The following is a 6,574-nucleotide window of genomic DNA, read 5'->3' as shown; positions in this document are numbered from 1 at the left end:
AAGCCAGTGCCAAAACTGAGAGGGAAAGGTCATTTTTCAGCACTTTTGCCCCATCTACAGAAAGAAAGCGATATTTTATTAGATTGCCGACTCTCAACATCGGAAAGATATTTTCGTGAAAATAATGCCTTTTAGAAAATAGTAGAAAGTTTTATACCGAGGGATAAAATCGGCTAGTAGAACACTGTAAAAAAAAAAAAAATCCGAAACGTTACTGATTATTTCCGTGTAACAATTCAAGATTTCAATGGGTTTTTTCTCCACTTCCTGGAAAAACCAAGTATCATTGTCAAAAAGTTTCCTGAATTGCTACAAGTTGCACGAATACAGACTTCTCGCTGTCGTGAAAAATTTTTTAGTTTCCAGTTTAAAAATTAACTGTGCGTATTCATAAAGAGTACCAGCTTCAGTTCGATTATGTCTCGTCCAGGCTAGAGCCCCTTGAAAGGGACAGGCTGACTTATCCGACATTTTGGTTCCAAGACAAAATTGGATCCAACCTCGTTTGGGGCTGTGCACATATAACGTTATCAATTTTTCACATATTTTTGACCCCCCCCCTCCCCTACGATATCAAACGTTATCATTACACGACCCCCCCCCCCCTCACTCTATGATATCGTTATCAGGTACAAAAAAATTAAGTTTTTAATTCTATATCCCACCCATTAATTTATAAAATAATTTGTGTACAGTCAATATCAATACCATAATTATCAGTAATGTTTTTATAAAATCGAGGTATAATTAACAAAGGTATTAAAAATAGAATAATTTTAATATTACGACTAATATGTGATAAATTAAAAAATGTATTTGTTATAATTATTTTATCACGTATAAATTGACATTTAAAAAAGGAAATTTAAGAATTTACAATAATTAAGATAAGGAAAAATGAACAAAAATTAAGTGGAATACAGTGATGAATAATGAAATAATGTCACAATTCTTCCCATGTTGGTTCCATTAGTTCTATTATAGGTATCTCGTCTGAAATGTTTGGAAGATCACTTTTCAAATCTGCACTGCAATCACACTCATCTTTATCAATCCACTGTAGATCATCATCATCCCTAAAACAAGCCAAAAGTTCTGTCCGCCTGCGAGCAGCAATACGCTTTGGTTTCATTTTCTCAATGATCATGGCTTTTCCGCATACTTTTGAATGATCTTTTAAAGCCTTTAAGGTGCAATGATATATATCACACTTCACACAAATGCGTTTTTTCAAGATTTCGTCGTTTATTGATGGCAAGAACAAATCATATGCAATTTCACTAACATTTGAAGATGTCTGCTTCAGCTTGGCAGCATCCTGCATCAATTGCGCGGCACACAAAGGAAGATATGCTCCTCCCTTTTGAATGGTCAATCCCTCACTGACTGGAACAGGAACTGGCAAGAAATGGTTCTTTAAGATTGAACCAATATTTGATCGTTTTGGTGTACAGCACGATCGATCGTCACATTTTACTATTTGACACAAATATGTGGAACATCTCATATGTGTTCTTTTCCAACTCTGACAAACTTCTGAACTTATACGTTCACTTCCAGGTGCCTGATACTTTGCTACTACAGGGTAGTCATCAATTACTGTTGAATTCCATACTTCAGAGAGCACATTTGCAGCTGCTTCGAAGTTTTTCTTCTCTTTCTCGACATCAACAGTCTTACCACTCGAATCCAAGTGATTTCCGAAGTGATCATGTGGCAAAACTAAACCTGAGAGTTGGCGGCTAAGGGGTGCCATTCGCCTCTCTACTGCATTGTAGGCCGAACGACCAGGGGCATTTGTGGCTAGGAATACGGCATCCAAATCAAACTTTTTAAAAGTCTCAATTGCGGCAAGCTGTACTTTTTCATACCGAGGATTTTCGTCGGGGCCACCATCACTTGTGATGATTAATACTGGTTTTACAGTAGAATCTTCCCTTCGAACTAATTTTGAAAATTCTGGCAGAGTCATCACATTGTCTAAGTCAAATGCATGAGTTTCAGCAGTTGAAGAATCGTGTTTAGCAGAGCGAATCGCTATATAAGTTGGACCGGAATATGATACTCTTGTCGGATCGCATGGTTTACCATCTTTAATTACTAGTCCGGCATAAACACTTGGTATTAGTTTGTGTCTAGCTGCTTTCACAAAATCATGGTCTGGAAGTCGAACACGATAGTCTAAGTGCATTATCAATGGGCTTTGATTTTTAGCAGCTGTAATGCCAATTGGTACCCTACATTTATCATCAACTGACAGAAAGACAACATCTTGACTGGTTAACGTTGCGGATAATTCTTTCAGGTGATTGATTGTCATTTTACAAAACTCGCTGTCTGCGTGAGCTCTTCTTTGATTGTTTTGTGGTTGGCATAAACGGACCGGCACAGTAGTAACATGGCGCTTTCCTTCGACTGTAGAATAATTTCGCGGCAGTAATCGCAAGTAAGTAGCTGTTCTACTTAGCATTAATCCGTGATTTTCCTTCAGTTCGTTGTGCAAGTCGTCTAATGTCATACATGAATTAAGGGCTTCACAACGTCGTCGTCCATCTGCACCAGCTCCCTGCTTCGCCAGTTCACAAATCACTTTCAAAATCTCTGGTTGGTCATTTTCCAGAGCTGGTCTCCCTATTTTCTTAACTAACTTCATATTATCTTCAGGATATTTCTCTTCCAATGCCTCAAAAAGTTTTCTCTTTTTTTCTCGCGCTTTCCTATTGGCTTCAGCTACATTTATTAGCCGTTTTAATTGCTTTTCTAGATTTTTCACATCATCTCTGGCCTTTTGAATATCAGAGTGGCTCACTTCAGCGAGCCCAACATCCCTTTGACGCAAAATCAAGAAAAGCCGATCTTTCGCTAGGGCAATTTTTGAAATCAGTGTCTTTTGTGCTGGTGCTTCTCGGGCATTGTTGATGGGCTTCTCAGATGAATCTTTCGGAATAACTTCAGGTTCGGGTTTCGAATTCGTTATTTCGCTACTTCCAGAACTGGTACTGTCATTCATAGCTGTTGACGCTGCAATCTGTGCTTTCTTCTCCGTTGAAGGTACCTGTGTAAAAATAAATGTTGTTTAGTGAGCGCCTTTGGAGTGAATGTTATATTTTCAAACAAAATATTACATTCACTAAAAAGAATTATAATAAACCCTTGACCGAGATATTAAGAATACCAATCGATTAAAAAAATTCCATTCGAAAATTCGCATCGGTTCGAGAGTTATCGTGCGAAGAAACGTCCGTACGTCCGTACTAACATTACGATCTTAGTATACACTACGTGATCCTAATAAAGAAAAATCTGACAAGTGTAAGAAAAGTCAGAAATCCATTTTATCAAATATTCAGAAACTGCAATTCAAAACCAACAATCAAAATCACTATGCTAATCTTTGATAAGTTCTAACTTTTGTTTTGATATTTTTATTTTAAAAGGATGACTAGCCTGTTCCGCAGTTGTAAAGGGGACTAAATAAAAACGAAAAGTACAATTTACATTTAACAAATTTCTAACGTATATAAGAATGCAGAATAAAAGAAAAATAATCATTTTTCTAAAGCAAACACGATTCAGTTTCGATTTCATTAGAAAAAATGTTCTGATGAAAAAAAAATCTTCCTGTCTGCTAAGGAAAACAAAAAAAACAGAAGTTCATTGGAAATGACAAAAAAAAAAAAAAAAAAAAATAAAATCATAACTAAAAAAATAAATATTCTCTAATAAAAAAAAACTTCAAAAAAAATGTAAAATCAAAAATAGAATAATCAACCATGGTCAAAAAAGAAACTAAAAAAATATAACATTCATCTATAATTCCAAACGATAAAAAAAAGCAGATGTGTATAAAAGAAAGGAAACTGAAAAAAAAAATTAAATTAAAAATTCTCCCCGCTAAGAAAAAAAATCTCCTCCATAATGCTCCAATTTTCTAGTGAAACGGTTTTAGAGTAGAGTGGACGCAATAGTTTACATCCCCATGTTAATACCAACGCATGCATTATCAAATTTTTAGAAAAAACTTACCTTTGTCCAAAAGGATAAAAGCCCTGCTCTCTTTTTCTTTGCAATTTTGTTCAATTCTTCAAGCTTTCTCTGTAAAACAGTGTTGAATTCTGGATCAAACTTGTGAGCATTCCAAAATATGGTTGCCTCTCTCTGACAAACTTGTTTTGTTTTATCTGGATTTGCAGTTTGAATGCTTTTATGTAGTTCTAAAAACATTTTATTTTTATCCATTTCAAGAGATTTAGAAAACGTCTTCACACAACAAGAACGATTGCATCGATGAGTGTGACTCCACAAGTTGCCGTCTTCATTCCTTATCAGTTCGCAATTCGCATAACTTCATTGGTCAATAGGTAGAAAAAAAAAGCGAGGGAATGGAACAAAGGTGACATTGGGCGACCTTGGTCGATAGAACAAAAAGATGTATCCCAGGCGAATTCTCGGAATAACCGTGGGGGAGGAGGATTTGGCTCTGGAGTGCAGGTGTGATATTTCTGGTGTTATTTCAATCAATCGTTACTGTATGTGTTTTGTGCCTTAAATTAGAAATAAACTCGCGAATATTGCACGAAAAATACGAAAATTGCAATATTATACGAAAATTTAAAAAAGTGATAACGTTATCAAACTTAAAACCCCCCCTCCCCCTCTCGATATCATACGATATCATTTGGCTTTACCCCCTCCCCCCCCTAAAATGATAACGTTATATGTGCACAGCCCCTTTCTAGTATTTATAAATACGTTATAATATTCGCTGGTTGCTATGTCGTAAAACAATTGATGATAAGTTGAGTAAAATGTCACTTATGGTGAATCTAGAAAGATACCTTAGCTCACAAATTCAACAAAAATGAATCGGGAAATGTTTACTGTAATATACCTTATTTTCGCACCTTATTTGTTTTTAATTTGTATCAATTAAATCGTCTTCATCTACAGAATAAAATAATCAAACATCAATCAGGCAACACATCTGAAGCTTGAGCACCAGTTTTCTGCAATGAGGCTTTTGTACAAATACTATTGTTTTCGCACGACAAATATGGAACCAAAATGTCGGATAAGTCAGCTCCTCTTATATAGGAGCCTTAGTCTCGTCCAGGCTAATCAAGCTCCCAAAGGGAATGAATAAGTCCCTGGATAACGTCGCTTTGCAAGAATTGCTGGAGAGTAAAATTATTGATACTTACTTGCAATTGTGTCTTAGCTTTGGCCATGCGTGCAATATTGCATTTGGAACTTTCTTGATAAATTAAGAAGGTGCCAAGCTACTATAATATACCTACGTAAGTTTATTTTAAATTCCAGAGACACGACTGACTTTGAATGGGAAGATTTCTGAATATTTCAGAAAGCTTTCAGGATAATTTCAGGAATATTACTGAATTTTAGCGGAAAACGTTCCTGGTTTTTTCAAGACATGCTACTGGCAGATATTGGGCACATCAGATGCCCAATTTTTTCCAGTAACGTTTCTGAATCGTTTTTACAGTGAAGGTCTTAGGAATACTGTTTGCCAGATGGTCACACACACATACACAAAAATCCAGATTTCCCCACTTTCCTTCAAACTTTTCCCCAAAAACGATGTTTTCTATCAAAACTCCCCGAATTCAAAAATCATTTTTCCGCGAATATTTTCATGAAATGAATCAACTTCCTATGATATTTTTTTCTCTTGAATTTTTTTCTCCTCAAATAACTAAAGTTTCTTCCGAAATTCCCCAACATTTTTTTTTCTTTTTTTTCTTTATAAATACAAGCGCCTGCATCAAGAAAGGACTTTTACTTACATTGGATTTTATTGGATGGCCCTGGCCGACCGAGAGATAAGAAAATATCTGAATATTTTTTCTACTCGACTTTACTTTACTACTCTGCTGCAGTACATTTAAGCTATGAGTTTGCATATATGTATCCGAGAACATTGTAACTACCAGATGTAAATACGCGAATTTAAATACGAAAAGAAATCTGTCCTGAGGATATTTTTTCCTCTGGTTTTTCCCCAAGAAAAAAAAATCCCCAAAGAATTCCCCTCAAAATCCATTTCCCCAAAATTTCCCCAGAGAGCACAAGATTTCACCAAATTGGGGAAATTTCAACCAATTTGGAAACACTGCTTTGGAAAAGGGCTGAAATGATTGAAAAGGCATTCAACTGGAAAAAAATTACAAGAAGATTCGCATTAGATTTTTTTCTGTAAAATCAAATCTCTTTAGTTTTTATGTAACATCATTATTTTTCCAAAAGAGATACATGCAGATTATGCAACAGCTACAAAACTTTCCGTCCAAGTTTGAGGTTCGTAGAACTAATGACTACATTTCGTCCTAAAATTTTTGAATGCAAGAAGACTGCGACCAATAGAAATTTACAGACAAATCACCTGAGGTGACTTTCACTTATCTCCCAAGTTGAAAGTTTTTTTGGGTGGAAAGAGCTATGGCAGTGATGAGGAACTTAAAGAAGCAATTAATAACTGCAGTAAGTTACTGCCCTAAGTCAAGGCCCAAAGGAAGAAATACATAAAATACACCGCCAGCTCAGTTATCCCATCCAA

This window comes from Uloborus diversus, chromosome 9 (genome assembly GCF_026930045.1).
Source record: "Uloborus diversus isolate 005 chromosome 9, Udiv.v.3.1, whole genome shotgun sequence".
Lineage (NCBI taxonomy): Eukaryota > Metazoa > Arthropoda > Arachnida > Araneae > Uloboridae > Uloborus > Uloborus diversus.
The sequence above is the reverse complement of the archived record's forward strand: the minus strand, read 5'-3'. Positions refer to the sequence as shown.